This window comes from Spermophilus citellus (assembly GCF_964194105.1).
Source record: "Spermophilus citellus genome assembly, chromosome: 10".
Taxonomy (NCBI): Eukaryota; Metazoa; Chordata; class Mammalia; order Rodentia; family Sciuridae; genus Spermophilus; species Spermophilus citellus.
Window position 1 is genome coordinate 52,414,268 of NC_138197.1, and position 18,264 is coordinate 52,432,531.

Sequence of the window (18,264 nt, forward strand, 5' to 3'; positions counted from 1 at the left end):
AAGATAAAAGCTATGACCCCATCCTGTGCTGCAGAATATGAGTGTTATTTCAAGGGTGTTGTACACAGCTCTGAAAATCTATACCTTGGATTAAAGCCCAGCTGGAAAATGGAACATTCCCCAACAATCCTTGGAAAACAGTCACATATGCTTAGATATGAAAGAACAGAAAGGCTGACTCTGGCAATTCCTCTTGCTGCAGAATTTAAAAAATGCCTGTGGCCTCACCAAAATGAACTGTCTGAACGAAAGTGAGTAGGAAGAGTGAGGAGAAACTGAATGTTGGCTGGTTCTGTGGCCTCTCCCCTTTCCCTCTTTCCCTACCCATGTTTTTGCTGGGCTTCCCTCAGCCTTCTTCTCTTACTCTTTGGCACCCATCCCGTGGAGCTGAATTCAGGCAAGTGTGGCAAATGTCACATGAATTGAGAAAAAGGGTTGGCTCCTGCTGGTTAATTAACTTTATTTTAGCTTGTTCTAAAAACAGCATTTGTTCTCCCTAATTACAAAAGTTGTCAATCATTGCAAGGATTGCTGATTATTCCTAGAGACACATTTGCTGGATCTAAAAATATGATAGACTGTGGGGCTTTTAGTATTTAATTCCAAACAGTTTTTCAAAAGTTAATGCAATTGGCAATTCTGCCAAGATTAGCTTTTTGACTGACTTTACCATTAAAATTTGTGTGCCACAGAGTAGGTTTTTTGCTCAGTTCCTCTTAACCTACTATAGACAAGTCTTCATATGGGTTGTTTTATCCCAGGTGAACTCAAACCCAGAGTTGCCCCAAAGGCAGTGGCAGGGAGTTAAAGCAGGAGAATGCCCCAGCCTTTTGGAAACAGGACTGGTTGGTCTTCCATAGAAAGACTCATGAAATGCCAAGGTGATCCGTCCAGAGCATTTATGAGGGGCATTTAGAGAATGTGATAGTGTACCCTCACTAAGGTCAAATGCAAGGGAGCTTCATGGCTGAGCTACCTCTTCAGGAGAGAACTTCCTACTTCCAGGAGTGTGGTTAGTTGGCTCTGTCCTTGTTCCCTGCAGTTTCCACCTCAGCTTTTGCCTGAAGGTCACCTGATACCCAAGGCAGCATTGGCCAGCCACTGAGCAAGGCAAGGGGTACAGGGGTCTGGCCATTTCTGCCCAACATAGGATTCCTTTAACTGGCATTCTTTCCTCTGAAGCTTCCTGTTGACTGGCAAAGATTTTGTCAATGTTCTTCATGGTTCAATAGCTCCTGACACCCAACCCAGGTTCCTTGCTTTTGATTCTGGCAGGTGTTAACTTCCCAATAAACCTCTTTGTATTCCTAACTCTGTCTCCTGGTCTGTCCCTGGAGAACCTGAGACAAATTACAGCATTTCTTATCTATCCTTCTGTCTATCTACCTATCATCTATCCATCTACCTAAATTTGTATTTTATTACATACCAGCCATAAGTAAAATATTTCTTCCACTAAAAATTAGTATTAGGATAATAAATCAAAAGGGGGAAGGACCTCATCCTCAGAGATGAGATTCAGGAGCAAAGAAGAGAACACATGAAAACTGTGCAGGGTGCCAGGCAGATTTGGGTCCGAATTAATGCCAAGAAGGATCTAAGTCTCAGAAAAGAAAAAAAGAAAAAAAAATACACCAGTATTCAAAGCACAGAAGCAGATGAGCAAAGAGTGAGATAAGAAACAGCATAACATGTCGAGAACAAAAATTGTAATAGTATTAACTTTTAAGGTGTGGTCATTTAACCAGCTGTACATCCACTCAATTTTCATTATTTCTACCACTGTTTCTCATATTGATCACAAAGTCATGAAAGACCTTTTCAAATGCCTTTTTGAAATTTAGGCCTGAGCTGTCAGTTAAGTTTCCCTAAAAGAGTAGCAAAGTAACTATCATTCAAAAGTGAAATGAATGTCACAGGGTTTGTCTGGGAAAACCCATATCAGTGCCCAGAAATCACTGTTTCCTTTCTAACAGCTCAGAAATCATGTCTTCCTTTCTAAAACCTTGCCTGAAACTGATGTATTTCCACAGCACAACTTGGGTCATATCATGGCCTTGCACAGAAACTTCCCTGCTCCCCATCTCTGGCACACTTGTCTTCCTGCTTTCCTTCCTTTCTTTCCTAATTTCTGAAATCTGGACTGTTCAGAAAATCATAAAAATTTCCATTGCCCCAAAATTGCCACTTTTAATGTTTGAGTGAACGTCCTTCAAGTTATTTCTCTATGTAAAGAAAAAATATAGATATGGATATGAATTTATACTTATGTAAATGTTATCTTTCACTGTTGCCTTCACTTCTGTTTAAGTGGCTAAGGCATTAGTTAATTTCCAAATTAATAAAATATAATGAAATTTGTTAGAAAAAACTCTCTCCCATCATCAAATTCTATGTAAGTTTGAACATCTTACTTTGGTATTTAAGATAGTTCCCCTGCTCTTGAAAACTTTCTTCCATATTCTTTATTTACCTGAACAAATTTTTTATTTTTTTTAATTGTCTATGGACCTTTATTTTACTTATTTACATGCAGTGCTGAGAATCAAACCCAGTGCCTCACACATGCTAGGCAAGTGCTCTACCACTGAGCCATAATCCCAACCCCTACCTGAACAATTTTTGATGCAGGTCCCACCTACCATGTGAAACTCTTAAAAAGCATTAGAAAAGCTACTCTACCCCTATGTAGGGATCCTTCCAGTAGTCTTCCCTCTACAATCCTGTAGGACAGACATATACCCCTCACTGCATTCAACCCACACCAACTGTTGTTATTTATGTCTTTCTATACAGAAGATAAAGCCTGTCTTGGGAATGCTTTTAGACACTGCCTTACTTAGCACAGTGTCTAGATCAAATAAGCAACTGCTGAATATTTGATAATAGAGATGAAGATGCTATTGCCACCACATAAGGAACTTCACATTGATGTTTTGTTCCTAAATATCTCTATTATTCAGCTTTTCATTTCTGTGACCAAGATACCTGATATGAACCACTTAAAGGAAGCAAAGTTTATTTGGGGCTCATGGTTTCAGAGGTTCATGGTTGGCTGATTCCATTGCTGTGGGTCCAAGGTGAAGCAGAACATCATGGCAGCAGGGCGGGATGGAGGAAAGTTGCTTAGGTCATGGCTGTGGGAAGCAGCGAGGGAGAGAGGAGATAGGAACAAGTAGTCAGTGACCTAGTTCCTCTGGCCACACTCCACCTACCTACAGTTACCACCCAGTAATCTATTCAAATGATTAATCCATCAAATAGGAACAACTTTCATTATCTATCATTTCACCTCTGAGCATTTCTACATTGTCTCACATGTGAGCTTTTCAGGGGGCACCCCATCTCCAACCATAGCAATATCTGTGACAATGTAGGCACTGAGTTGCCCTCATCTTTCTCCTTTGAGGTGCTAACAGTTTCTTTAACTCCAATTCTGACATCACTCTTGGTTAGAGACTTGTCTAAGGGGAAGTTTCTTTAATATCACAGAACACCACAGTTTCCCTTCCTCCCTGACTCCTTTTCTCTTGGTTTGAACTCAATTTCCTTAAAAAGAGTGACTTCATCATTTTACTAAAAGGCTAGAAGCCAGGGGCTTCCCAGATGTAAAATGATTAATGCTGTCCTCTCTTGGTGGTCAAGATCCTCACTACCTGCGGGTCCAGAGAGTCTGTTCCTCCAGACTCTTACCTCTCTTCTCCTCAGTGCCTACCACGGTCCAGGTGCTTTATGCACAATTAATCCACTTCATGCTCACAATAAACCTGCAAGATAGATATGGTTCCCCCATTTTGTGTATGAGAAAAGGGAATCTGAGAGATATTAAGTAATATGCAGTTATTGCTCTGTCCTGGCACAGTTTCTTTTTTTTTTTTTTTTCCTTTTTTTTTTTTAAGAGAGAGTGAGAGAGGGGGAGAGAGAGAGAGAGAGAGAGAGAGAGAGAGAGAGAGAGAGAGAGAATTTTTAATATTTATTTTTTAGTTCTCGGCGGACACAACATCTTTGTTGGTATGTGGTGCTGAGGATCGAACCCGGGCCGCACGCATGCCAGGCGAGCGCGCTACCGCTTGAGCCACATCCCCAGCCCCCTGGCACAGTTTCTTAAGAGGCACATTCAAACCAGATTAGCCTACCTAACTACTGGCTTTGTGCCAATATTTGAGAGAAAATTAAAATATCACAAATCCCTCTAAGAAAAGGTACTCGTTCAAAGGTTCAGATTCCTGTGAGACTAATAATGTATTTACTCCTTCCGAAACTTAATTCCTGAAATCTCTGGGCTCTCAGGGGAGCCTTTTGCTAACATACTCTCAAGAGTTAGGGTTTTCACAGGACTCTGGTGTCTTTTTTTGCTAGTAAGTATAACCATCTCAGGACATGCTGGGCTGGGGTGGCTTGGTACAGGGCAGGTAGGACAAGCTGGGACTAGTGAGGACCTCCTGCTGGGACAGGACAGATGTGATGGGGTTAGACCTGGGAAGAAGTTTATTTCTGTTGCACTAAGAATTGATGAGACTGGGCAAGATGAGGAAGTTCAGAATGTGGTTAAGGTTGCAAAATCCAATTACTCAAGTAGGGATGCTCCATGGCTGTGGCTGCCCCTGTTTATGAGTGCTTCCTGTGTGCCTAGAACTTCACTTATGTCATCTATTATCTTACAAAGGCATTTCTCAAAGTATGAGCCTAGAAACATAGCATCTAAAAGGCTCTGGGATCAAATAAGTGTCAGAAACAAAACATACTATTTCCAACTAGCCAAAGAGGTTAGATTATTAAAATCTCTAGAAATACAAAAATAAGGTAAATATAAGGAAAAAATAGAATTGTGATCAAGAATACTGCTATAGGGGGCTGGGGCTGTGGTAGAGCACTTGCCTTGCAGGTTTGAGGCCCTGAGTTGATCCTCAGCACCACAAATAAAGAAAGAAAGAAAGAAAGAAAGAAAGAAAGAAAGAAAGATATTTGTGTTCATCTACAACTAAATATATATAATAAAAGTATTGTGTCCAACTACAACTAAAAAATAAATATTTTTTTAAAAAAGAATACTGCTATAGGACTGGGGTTGTGGCTCAGTGGTAGAGCGCTTGCCTAGCATGTGTGAGGCACTGGGTTCAATTCTCAGCACCGCATATAAACAAACAAATAAAATTGGGCTGGGGATGTGGCTCAAGCGGTAGCACGCTCGCCTGGCGTGCGTGCGGCCCGGGTTCGATCCTCAGCACCACATACCAACAAAGATGTTGTGTCCGCCGAAAAACTAAAAAATAAATATTAAAATTCGTTCTCTCTCTCTCTCTTAAAAAAAATAAATAAATAAAGGCCCATCAACAACTAAAAAATTTTTAAAAAAGAATGTTTGAATATGGTTTGTCCTCACCAAACTCATGTTGAAGCTTAATTCCTTGGTGCAGCAGGATAGAAACTTTTAGAGGTGAGTGAGTTGTTAGGAGGGACTAATGCCTTTCTGGGAGACTGTGCAGAGCTTAGTAAATGGATTAATTCTAGAGAGACCAGGTTATTATAAAGGAGGGAATCCCAAGTGCTTAGCCCCTCTGCTTTTCCACCATGAACTGAGCAGCATGTGGCCCTCACCAGAAGCTAAGAAGATGCCAGGACCATGCTGTTGTACCTCCAGAACTGTGAGTTAAATAAACCTCTTTTCCTTATAAATTACCCAGTCTCAGATGTGTTGTTATAGCAACACAAAATAAACTAAGGCACATATGATAAGAAGTTAAAATATGAATACGTAATAAGCAACAGAGAAGGCAAACTTGAGAAATTTTGTTAACTGGTAGGGAAAAGATAGGATAGTTGTATAAGTACACAGAGGGAAGGGGAATTTTTTTGTCTGTTTGTTTTGGCAGTACTAGGGATTGAACCCAGGGGCACTTTACCACTGAGCTGTAGCTCCAGTCCTTTTATGTTTTTTTTTTTTTTTTTTTTGAGATAGGGTTTCAATAAATTGTCCAGGCTGGCCTTGAACTTGCAAATCCTCTTGCCTCGACCGTTTTGAGTGGCTGGGATTAAAAGTATGCACCACTGCACCTGGCTTGCTTTTTTTTTTTTTTTTTAAGAATGGAAACAGGAACAGGCTTGCATATATAGGCAGAGCTTGAAGATATAAAAAGTATATTGCTGGGCTGGGGCTGTAACTCTGCGGTAGAATGCTCATTTATTATGTGCAAAGCCATCCCCAGTCCTGCAAAAAGAGAAAGAAAGTATGTCTGTTTCCTCAAATAAATTGTAAATTTCCAGTGGCGTGCTGAAAGAGGCATTCAAAAAGATTTTCTGAAATTGCAAAATGAAGGGAACACAGTCCTTAAGAATAAACAAGGGTCTGAGTGAAGGGAGGGAGCCTGAAGAAAAAGGGTGGGTCAGGACTTTCCCTGAGAGAGAGGGGATGGGAAACAGAGAAAACACAGGGATGCTATGAATGGAGAAGAGGCTTCAAAGGAATTGTTTGGCAGTGGAGAGAAGAGTCACATCAGCTGGCCTTGATCAGGCAGCGAGATCACTGCTTGCAGAGGGAGCTGGCAGCAACCAGGAGCCAGGCAGAGTGGGAAGGAAGCAGCAAGACAGAAACCAGCTGCTGGGCCCATGTGTTTTGGAGTCAACAGAGATGCAGCAAAGCATTACGATTACCGAGTAGCAGTGGAAAACCAGAGTGAACAGTGGTGGTATACAGTGGTGCCAAAATACATGGTCCTTAATGCCAGGGTTAACTGGGTTTGAATTTGAATCCCAAATCCCTTCTTTTTCTTTTTTTTTTTGAAAAGTGAGAATTAAATTAGGTAATGTATGTAAAACAAAAGATTGCCTGGCATGTTAGGAAGCATGCAATAAGAATTCACTATTATGGAGGGCAGGAAGATGGTGGCGATGGGAGTGCATCACCCCAGTGCGCCGCGTCACTGTGCAGGAGAAAGACGAGGTGAAACGGCTGAAGGCTACCTTGTTGGGAATTTCCAGTGAAATTGAGGTGCTCCAGAATCTAGAGGACGGATTTACATCACACGGGGTTCGGCTGTGGGGGCTCGGTCGCGGGCGATTTCTCCGCACAGAGGGTAGCAGAGCCTGGTCGGCGGACCGCCCCGCGGATGGAGTCTGCGGCGCGCGCTGGGTAGCGGCGAGGTACCGGAGCAGGAGTACAGCAATGCGGATTCTGGGGGCTCCTGCCAGCGGTGCAATGGCCGTGCTTAGTGCTGAGTTCCGGCTTTGAGACAGAGGAGAGAAGCGGTCCAGTTCGATTCTCGACACCGGTCGGACCACGGAGGAGGACAGCAGCCGCCATCTTGGAGAGCTGATGTAATCATCCCTGTTTTCTACTGATCTCAGCTCATTCATCTACAGAACAGGTGATTTCAGGCTGGTATTTGCCTGCATCTCGCAGACAGATTGCTCAGGCTCGGGGCTGGAGAACCTGAGGAGAATATTCCTTGGGGCTTGCTCCTGGCAAGGCGTGCGCCGGGCTTTGAGCGGCCGGATTCTGGTTCCCCGGGCTGCTTTGGCCCAGGGCTGGGGAACCTGCGGGGACTGCGTGCTGAGGCCAGCTCCAAGTAGAATGTGCGCTGAGGGGCGGCTGGGCTCTGACTCCCGGAACAGTTTTGGCCCAGGGCTGGGGAGTCCGCGGGGACTGCGTCTTTGAGCCTGCTCCTAGCGGAGCGTGCACCGAGCTGGGAGAGTTTGGAGTGGCCGGGCTCGGGCTCCCAGGGCTGCTTTGGCCTGGGGCTGGGGAACCCGCGGGGGTCGCTCTGTGGAGCCTGCTCCTAGCGGAGTGTGGCCGGGATCGGAGAGGCCGGGTTCTGGCTCCCGAAGCTGCTTTGGCCCAGGGCTGCGGAACCTGCGGGGACTGCTTCTCGGTCCAGGTCCTGCTGGGTGCTGTGGGGGCCTGGGGGGCAGAGTGGAGCTGCCGCCTGCACCCAGAGCAGGCCAAGCGACCCGCCGGCGTGGTATCACGACACCCCAACTGCAGCTGGGGCCGAGGAGAGTAGCCGCCCACGCCTGGAACAGGACCAGCGACCCGACGGCGCGGTAGCCAAATCACCCCATTTGGAGTGGGGGCTGTGCAGAGCCGCCGTCTGAGCCTGCAAGGTAGGCAGACCTGCGACCCACTGGCAGGACAGGCCCGGCAGCCTGCCAGTGTGGTGGACAAGTAGCACCGAGGCAGTCACGTCACACTGGTTGGAGTAGGGGTGGAGCAGAGCCGCCGCCCGTGTCCGGAAAAGGCCCAGCGACCCGTTGGAGAGGCAGTCAGGTACCCCCACTGGGAGTGGGGACTGAGCAGAACTGCCACCCGAGCCCGCATGGTAGGCAGAACTGCGACCAACCAGCATGGTAGATAGATCACCCTAATTAGAGGAGGACCACAGCCACTACCCGCCCTGCAAGGGAGATCTCCCAACTATACAAGAGCAATATAAATAAATAGGGGGAAATTTTCAAAAACACAACAGTTTCACCAAGCAGAAAGAAACGCGAGCAGTATGAAAAGACAAGGAAAGAAAGGACCACAAGCAATGCAGGTCAGCTCAACTTTAGAAGAGGTAATAGCTGCAACAGATGGAATGTCAGATAAAGAGTTCAGGATATACATGCTTCAGATGATCTGGAGTCTCAAGGAAGACATGAGACAGCAAAATCAGACAATGAAAGATCACTTTGACAAGGAATTACATAAACAGAAAAAAAAGTTGGCTATGATCTACATACTGTGGGGTCGGGCTCCAAATTCCTCAATAGGACACCCATAGTGCAAGAGTTAACAACTAGAATCAACAAATGGGACTTACTCAAACTAAAAAGGTTTTTCTCAGCAAAAGAAACAATAAGAGAGATAAACAGGGAGCCTACATCCTGGGAACAAATCTTTACTCCACACACTTCAGATAGAGCCCTAATATCCAGAGTATACAAAGAACTCAAAAAATTAGACAATAAGATAACAAATAACCCAATCAACAAATGGGCCAAGGACCTGAACAGACACTTCTCAGAGGAGGACATACAATCAATCAATAAGTACATGAAAAAATGCTCAGCATCGCTAGCAGTCAGAGAAATGCAAATCAAAACCACCCTAAGATACCATCTCACTCCAGTAAGATTGGCAGCCATTAGGAAGTCAAACAACAACAAGTGCTGGAGAGGATGCGGGGAAAAGGGTACACTTGTTCATTGTTGGTGGGACTGCAAATTGGTGCAGCCAATTTGGAAAGCAGTATGGAGATTTCTTGGAAAGCTGGGAATGGAACCACCATTTGACCCAGCTATTCCCCTTCTCGGTCTATTCCCTAAAGACCTAATAAGAGCATGCTACAGGGACACTGCTACATCGATGTTCATAGCAGCACAATTCACGATAGCAAGATTGTGGAACCAACCTAGATGCCCTTCAATAGATGAATGGATTAAAAAAATGTGGCATTTATACACAATGGAGTATTACTCTGCTTTAAAAAATGACAAAATCATAGAATTTGGAGGGAAATGGATGGCATTAGAGCAGATTATGCTAAGTGAAGCTAGCCAATCCTTAAAAAACAAATGCCAAATGACTGCTTTGATATAAGGGGAGTAACCAAGGACAGGGTAGGGACGAAGAGCTTGAGAAGAAGATTAACATTAAACAGGGATGAGAGGTGGGAGGGAAAGGGAATGAGAAGGGAAATTGCATGGAAATGGAAGGTGATCCTCAGGGTTATACAAAATTACATATAAGAGGAAAGGAGGGGTAAGAGAAAAATAATACAAGTGGAAGAAATGATTTACAGTAGAGGGGGTAGAGAGAGAAAAGGGGAGGGGAGGGGAGGGGAGGGTGGATAGTAGAGAATAGGATAGACAGCAGAATACATCAGACACTAGAATGGCAATATGTAAATCAATGGAAGTGTAACTGATGTGATACAGCAATCTGTATACGGGGTAAAAATGGGAGTTCATAACCCACTTGAATCAAACTGTGAAATATGATATATTAAGAACTATGTAATGTTTTGAACGACCAACAATAAAAAAAAAAGAATTCACTATTATGATGATGGTGGAACGAATCTGAAGAATTGTGTGATTTCTCTTAAAGAAACATGAGGTCACCTGGAACCATCAAAGACAGGAGCAGAGTCATGACAGGAAGTGAAGATCCAAGGCTGAAGACTGGCCCAGCAGGCTGTTGGAGGGCAGAGGGTAATGGAGTCTGGCATCCCAATCAGATGGAGAGTATAGTCAATCCATTAGAAGAAAGTTGAGACACTGAACTGAACTTTCAGCTGAGAAAATGCTCAGAGTGATGATGAGACCTAAAATGTTGCCATAGTCATAAACATCCTGGCTACTCTATATGCATTCATTCCATTTCTTGAACAACTTTTTTTTTAGCACATATTATATACAGGCCACTCTTCTGGGTCTACTTAATGGGTTCATTGAGAGGATTAAGGCAATTATGTAAGGAAAGCATTTAGGGCAGAATTGGAGAAAATTGGTCAAAAAAACCCACAAACATCCCTCTCCTTGTGAACCCTAAGTTTAAATGGGAGCACTAGCAATTGTCCAGCTCTGCCCTAACCTCCTTCCTTACATAATTGCCTTAATCCTCTCAATGAATCATTAAGTAGATACTAACCAACCCTTTTTACAGATGAAGAAGTTATATTTAGCCCCAAATCAAATAGCTAATACATGGCAAAACTACATAATCCTAAAATTCATGCTTGTAAGAACTATTCTATATTTTATCTCCATGTTGCTGGATAATTTTGGTAGGTAAAGAGGAAAATCTTTAAGATTTGAAGTGCTTAGGATTTGTAAGGTCAGTATTTTAGGCTCTTCCTTTGGGTGCTCATTTTCCCAAGAATGATGGGAAAATGAGAACCAGTGAGAAATGTGAACTTGACACTGAAGTCTTGGAACAAGGTGAAAGAGTGAAGGAAGTATGGACTTCAAATGAAGGAAGCAAAAATGGCCAAACCTATAGGATAGAAGCAGCCATGTTTTGCAAGATCAACTGCTCATTCCTGCCTGTAGGGAAAGAGTGGGGGAGGTCACGTCCTCCATCGCAGAAGATCTTTGAGCCTCTGTAGAAAGCTGGATTCTCTGAAAGAGAAGGCCAGCAGCAGATGATGAGGCTAGAGATGAGAGGGGCAGGTGTGGCAGAAAAAGCTGGGGTTGGAAGAGCACCTAGGTTGCCATGTCAGAGGTCAGTAGCTGGGTGAGCAGGGGACAGGGTGGGAGAAGTTGGCAAGCGAAGCGAGGAAGCCCGGAGGCAGGCTGGTGTTGCAAATTAGAAGAAAGGCAGGAGAGCGCCCAGCTGCTGGAATCTCCTGAGAGGGGGTTGGAGGGTTCATGTGCCAAGTTCCAATTGGAATGTCAGAGAGGGAAGGCCCAACTGCAAACTTACCTGCCTATGTGTGTACCACTCTTCAATGGCCTTCTCTTTCCCTTTGATGCTGGGGAAAGGAGGCTTTGCCATCACCAAATCTTTCCAGGGAAACTTGACTGCTGCTAGTCTACCTCATTGAATTCAGAGACATTACTGATTACCAAATTGGGAAGAAAGAAGATATCACCAGGTATAGAGACTTTTCTCCAACTGTTCCAGCTCATTTTGACCTGGCCAGGAGCCTAGGCTGACATCAAATCCCTGATGCTTTGATGCTTGCTTAGCATGTGTGAGACCCTGCATTCAATCCCCAGTACCAAAACCAACCAAACAAATAAACAAAACAAAACCATGCTTGGTGAATTTCTGAGATCCCGAATAACCAGCTATCGGGGGCAGAAGAGGGTAATTTGAGTGATCAAGCCTAGAGAAAATTCCCTCAAATTATAAGTCAGAGATTTCATTAGCTGTCTTTCTATAGTTGATTCATTCCTAAAATGTATGAATGCTTCTCCAAATTTTTTTTAAAAGCTTTTATGGACCTGGGCACAGTGGCACAAACCTGTTATTTCATCTACTTGAGAGGCTGAGGCAGGAAGATTACAAGTTCAAGGCCAGCCTAGGCAATTTAACGATCAGTCTCAAAATAAAAAAAAATATAAAAGGGCTGGGGAGGTAGCTCAGAATAAAGAACACCCCTAAGTTCAATCCCCTATACTGGGGAAAAAAACGTTTTTATGGGGCATGAATGAAGGAGAAAGGTTCACTCTGGTGTACCAAACAGTCCTATAGAATAAATGAAGAAAGTGGGTAGGGAAGGAAGAGGATGAGCCCTTCCAGACTTTCCTATGTGTATGGATCATCAGAGTTCTTGTGAAGATGCAGGTGTTGATTCAATGACCCTAGTATAGAACCAGAGATTCTGCCTGTCCTGCAAGCTCCCAGACCATGCTTATACTGATGGTCTGCAGACCACACTTTGATTAGTCAGGACTTTCACTATATAACTAGCCAAAAGTTATGACTGCATTCAAAGGATGAGTTGGTTTAGTGGTAAGAATGCTGTTAATGAGTCTATGAGAACAGATTGTCCATCAGGGTTGGGTAATACAGTAGGATGATTGCAGAACTCAGAATCAGAATTGGCAAGTTTAAATGCTGCTTCTACCATTTGGTAACAATAAAACTTTCAATAAGTCATGGTTGTCTCTGAGAGATAGCTTCTTCATCTAAAATGATAGATAAAAATATCTGCCTTATTAATAGACCATGAGATGGTGTGAGGATTACACGAAACAATTTGGTAAAAGTGTTTTACTAACTGAAAGTGCTGCATATGATGCTGCTTATGTAGCAGTTATTATTACTGCGCAATTTGAAGTTAAAGAAATCTTCCTAATTTCTCCATTTCCACTACTTTCATTTTGATTGATAGGTAATTTTGGTGTTTGCTGTCTACCTGATACTGTGTTGAACACAGTAAGAGAGAGATACTTGGCTTACTCCTCACAGCTTCAATAACATTGACAGTAGTATTGTCAGCCCCATCTTACAGATGAGGAAGGAGGACCAGAGGAATAGAATTATGTCTGGGTGTTGAGGGTTGATACTAGAATATGAACTCAGCCTGACTTTCCAAAATCCAACTTTCATTCACTGTATTCAACTGATTAATCATAGTAAACACCCAACACCATAGAAGAAGGTGATAGCGTAGAACTGGAGTTGGCAAATTATTTCTGCCAAGTACAAGACAGTAAATATTTGGGCCTCTGTATGCCAAATGGCCTCTGTTGCAACCCTCTAACTCTGTCACTGCAGTGAAAATGCAGTCATAAACAACATGTCCAGGAAGGAGTATGATCCTGTTTCAGTAAAATTATTTAGAGAAACAGGTGGCAGGCTGGATGTGGCCTGCAGGCCATGTTTTGCTTTGCCTACTCCAGGAAATTCTGAGTTGTGCAATATAATAGTCACTAGATACATGTGGTTACAAAATTAATTCCTCAGTTGCATTAGCCACATTTCAAGAGCTCAGTAGAAATACATGGCTAGTGGCTATTGGATTGAACACCCTGGAGGACAGTTCTATTATCACAGAAAGTGCTATTGGAGAGTCCTGGTCTATATCATTTTTGGAGGTAGTCCTAGGGGAAATCCCTTACAAGTAGCTCTGAGGACATGGAAGATGAGTTCTGGCTTTGCGGTGTAACCATCCAAATAAATCATCTCCCAGAGCCTTAGTTAATGTGTACATAAAATGAGGATCATACCTTCCTGGTGGTGGTGATTTAGGAAGGGAGTGAGAAAATACGTGGAGAGCACTGTGATGTCTTAGGGGGGCTGGAAAGACATGAGCCATCATTAAGATTCTATTGTTATTGAAATGTGAGAAATGTGAGATGGAATTTGTGGGGTGTCCAAATAGAGATCTAGGTTTTTAAATCACTCCTGAGAAAGCCCTTAAGATTTCAGAGAGTTGACGAAATAAGGAAATTTTATTATTTGTAGAGTATTCTATTTTGTGTGTGTGTGTGTGTGTGGTGCTGGGGACTGAACCCAGGGCCTTATGCATGCGAGGCAAGCACTCTACCAACTGAGCTATATCCCGAGCCCTAGTATTCTAGTTTTTGAACAAATTATGATGGCACAGTATATTGGTTAAACCTTTTAGATATCAATCTGTTTCCCTAAATCCTTAAAAACCTGTACTTTGTACAATGTGAGGCAGCAATTCCACTTCTTTTTTTTTCTTTTTTTTTTATTGGTTGTTCACAACATTACAAAGCTCTTGACATATCATATTTCATACATTAGATTGAAGTGGGTTATGAACTCCCAATTTTACCCGAAATGAAGATTGCAGAATCACGTCGGTTACACATCCACAATTTTACATAATGCCCTATTAGTAATTGTTGCATTCTGCTACCTTTCCTATCCCCTACTATCCCCCCTCCCCTTCCCTCACATCTTCTCTCTCTACCCCATCTACTGTAATTCATTTCTCTCCTTGTTTATTTTCCCATTCCCCTCACAACCTCTTATATGTAATTTTGTATAGCAATGAGGGTCTCCCTTCATTTCCATGCAATTTCCCTTTTCTCTCCCTTTCCCTTTGCCTTTTTCATCCCGTATGTTAGTAATTTGAGTTCTCTCTCTTCTTCTCTTCGTAAGCATGGCTAAGGGTCTGTCGATCTTATTTATTTTTTCGAAGAACCAACTTTTAGTTTTGTTAATTTTTTCAATAGTTTCTTTTGTTTCAGTTTCGTTGATTTCCACTCTGATTTTAATTATTTCTTGCCTTCTGCTACATTTGCTGTTGTTTTGCTCTTCCTTTTCTAGGGCTTTGAGATGAAGTGTGAGCTCATTTATTTGTTGGTTTTTTCTTTTTTTGAGGAATGACCTCCAGGCAATGAATTTCCCTCTTAAAACTGCTTTCATTGTGTCCCATAGATTCCAATATGTTGTGTCTTTATTTTCATTTATCTCTAAGAATTTTTTGATTTCCTCCTTTATGTCTTCTGTAACCCATTGATCATTCAGTAACATATTGTTCATTTTCCATGTGATGTAGGATTTTTCCTTCCTTTTTGTTATCATTGATTTCCAGTTTCATTCCATTATGATCAGATAAAATGCATGGTATTATCTCCACCCCTTTATATTTACTGAGGGTTGCCCTATGGCATATTATATGGTCTATTTTTGAGAAGGATCCATGTGCTACTGAGAAAAAAGTATATCCATTTGATGATGGTTGATATATTCTATATATGTCAGTTAAGTCTAGATTATTGATTGTGGTATTGAGTTCTATAGTTTGTTTATTCAACTTTTGTTTGGAGGATCTGTCCAATGGTGAGAGAGGTGTGTTGAAGTCACCCATAATTATTGTGTTGTGGTCTATTTGATTCTTGAACTTGAGGAGAATTTGTTTTATGAACGTCGCAGCACCATTATTTGGTGCATAAATATTGATAATTGTTATGTCTTGTTGGTGAATGGTTCCTTTTAACAGTATATAATGTCCTTCCTTATCCCTTTTGATTAACTTAGTCTTGAAGTCGATTTTATTCGATATGAGGATGGCCACCCCTGCTTGCTTACGAGGACCGTGTGCGTGGTATATTTTTTCCCATCCTTTCACCTTCAGCCTGTGTATGTCTTTTCCAATCAGATGTGTCTCCTGGAGGCAGCATATTGTTGGATTTGTTTTTTAATACATGATACCAGCCTATGTCGCTTTATTGGAGAGTTTAAGCCATTAACGTTTAAAGTTACTATTGATATATGGTTTGTACTTCCAGCTATGTTTGATTATTTATACTTTTTTAAAAAAATTTAGTTTGTTTCTCCATGATTATCTTTCCCCTCACCCTCTGTCTTTACCGAGGCACTTCCCACTGATGGTTTTAGTTATTGTTTTTCATTTCTTCCTCGTGTAGTGTTTTGCTCAAAATGCTTTGCAATGCTGGTTTTCTGGCTGCATATTCTTTTAATTTTTGTTTATCATGAAAGATTTTTATTTCGTTGTCATACCTGAAGCTTAATTTTGCTGGATACAGAATTCTTGGTTCGCATCCATTGTCTTTCAGTGTTTGAAAGCGTCTGTGATGAAAAATCTGTTGTTAACCTTATTGGTTTACCCCTGAATGTAATCTGCCTCCTTTCTCTTGTAGCTTTTAATATTTTCTCTTTGTTCTGTATATTGGATATCTTCATAACAATGTGTCTTGGCGTTGGTCTACTGTGATTTTGTGTGCTCGGTGTCCTGTATGCATCTTCAATTTGTATATCTGTTTCCTTTTTTATTTCTGGAAAGTTTTCTGTAATTATTTCATTCATCAGATTACTCATTCCCTTGGTTTGAATCTCTCTACCTTCTTCTATCCCGATGACTCGTAAGTTTGGTTTTTTATGTTATCCCATAACTCTTGGATGTTTTTCTCGTGATTTTTTACCAGCCTTTCTGAGTTGGCTAGACTCTTTTCAAGATGATATATTTTGTCTTCATTATCTGACGTTCTGGCTTCTACTTGCTCCACTCTGTTAGTGATACTCTCAATTGAGTTTTTAATTTGGTTTATCGTTTCCTTCATTTCTAGAATTATTGTTTGATTATTTTTTATAATCTCTATCTCCTGATAAAGATGCTTAACTTCTTCTTTTATCTGTTTATGTAATTCATTCTCAATGTGTTCTTTCGCTGCTTGAATTTGCTGTCTCGTATCCTCTTTAAGGTTCCATTCCATCTGTCTAAGGTGTTCCTTGAATTCTTTATATAACCATTTTTCTGGTGACTCTAGGTCCTCCTGAATATTTAGGCTGTCCTGCATTGTTTGTACTCCTTTTCTTCCTTGCTTTTTCAAGCTGCTCATGTTACTTCTTGTTCTGTTTGACTGCTGAGTTACTGTTTACTCCTATAAATTTATTTGATGCTTGGGAGGAAAGGTATTAGAAGGGAAGGGAAGAAGTCACTAAAGAGAATGAGAGTAAGCAGGTAGAATTCAAGGAAGGGGGAATAAGAAAATTGAAAAGAAATGAAAAGACAAAAGAAGAAAAAAAATAGGAAATAAAAAAAGAAAAAAAATTTTTAAAAAAATAATAATAATAATAAAATAAAAATTAAAATTAGAAGAAAAAAATTTAAAAAAAAATTGAAAAAAAATTTAAAAAACAACAAGAAAGAAAAATGAAAATGAAAGAAAAAACCCAAATCAAAAAAAAGAGAAAAAAAAAAACTAATAAATGCAGTCTTAGAATTTGATTAACTTCTCTTCCAGTAGGTGGCGCTGTGCCCACCAGGCCAAGTTTCTCCTGTCAATACGCGGGAACCAATCACTGTGCAGCAGCTCCTCCTCCCAGACTGGGCGAGTCTCCAATCCTGAGTGCCAGGGGACTCCTCTTGTGTCTAGTCACTTCCCCATTTTTCCTCTAGCCAGGCCCCTCTCACGGGTGCCACTCACAACAATACTGGCTACACGCCAGGTCTGCTGCTCCCAGGAGCCCTGTTTTCATGAACAACTGGGCACACTCTCCCTGTTTGCCATTCCCTCAGACCCTAAGTTTGTAGAGCTTGGGGCTGAGAACCCCCAGCGAATTTGCTTGCCCTCCGGTAGCCACGCCCCCGGTAGCTGGTGCAAGAGACCTCAGTTGTCAGCACTGGTGGGAGCGGTAGCCAGGAGTTCTGGGCCGCGGGTCCCGCACCACTCCTGATTCCCTCGGTCTGGCTATCGCACTCACGGTAGAGCTGGTAGGGGCCCTTACGGGGGAGCTGGGAGGGGCCCTTAAGGTTTCCCCAATGTGTGGAGAGGGAAGGCTAGGGAATTACACACCTGTAGCCACAGGTTTCAATGAAGTTATCCCCTCTGCCGCAGTCTGGTGACGTCAGTTCTCTGCCATGGTGGTATCTCTTGCAAATGGCGACAGTTCGTTTCCCTTTGCCGGGTGACCAATGCAACGGGTGGGTCCTTACTGTCTCTCCCAAGCCCCGTTTCAAACCTGTGGCCACTACTTATGAAGGCTTGGTAGGCATTTACCTCCGTAGGATGAGAAGGGCTGACCAGTTGTTTCAGCGGGATGGATTAGTGCTGAGTCACAGCTGTTTGTCTGTGGGAAGCAGGCGAACGGGAGCTTGAATTCAGCCGATCCAGGCTCAGTGTGTGTTCTGAGATGCCCAGACTCTTGGCCCCACATCCTCGTCAGCTCAGCATTGCCTAGTGATCCTGAGCAAACAGAATTTAGATTTTTTATGACTCCCTATGCCCGCACAGCTGAAGAGGTCAGAGACTTGATCTCTCCGCGCCCACCGCCATGTTGGACCAGCAATTCCACTTCTAAGCAAGTATCCTAAGTTTATAGTTTGTAGCCTATAA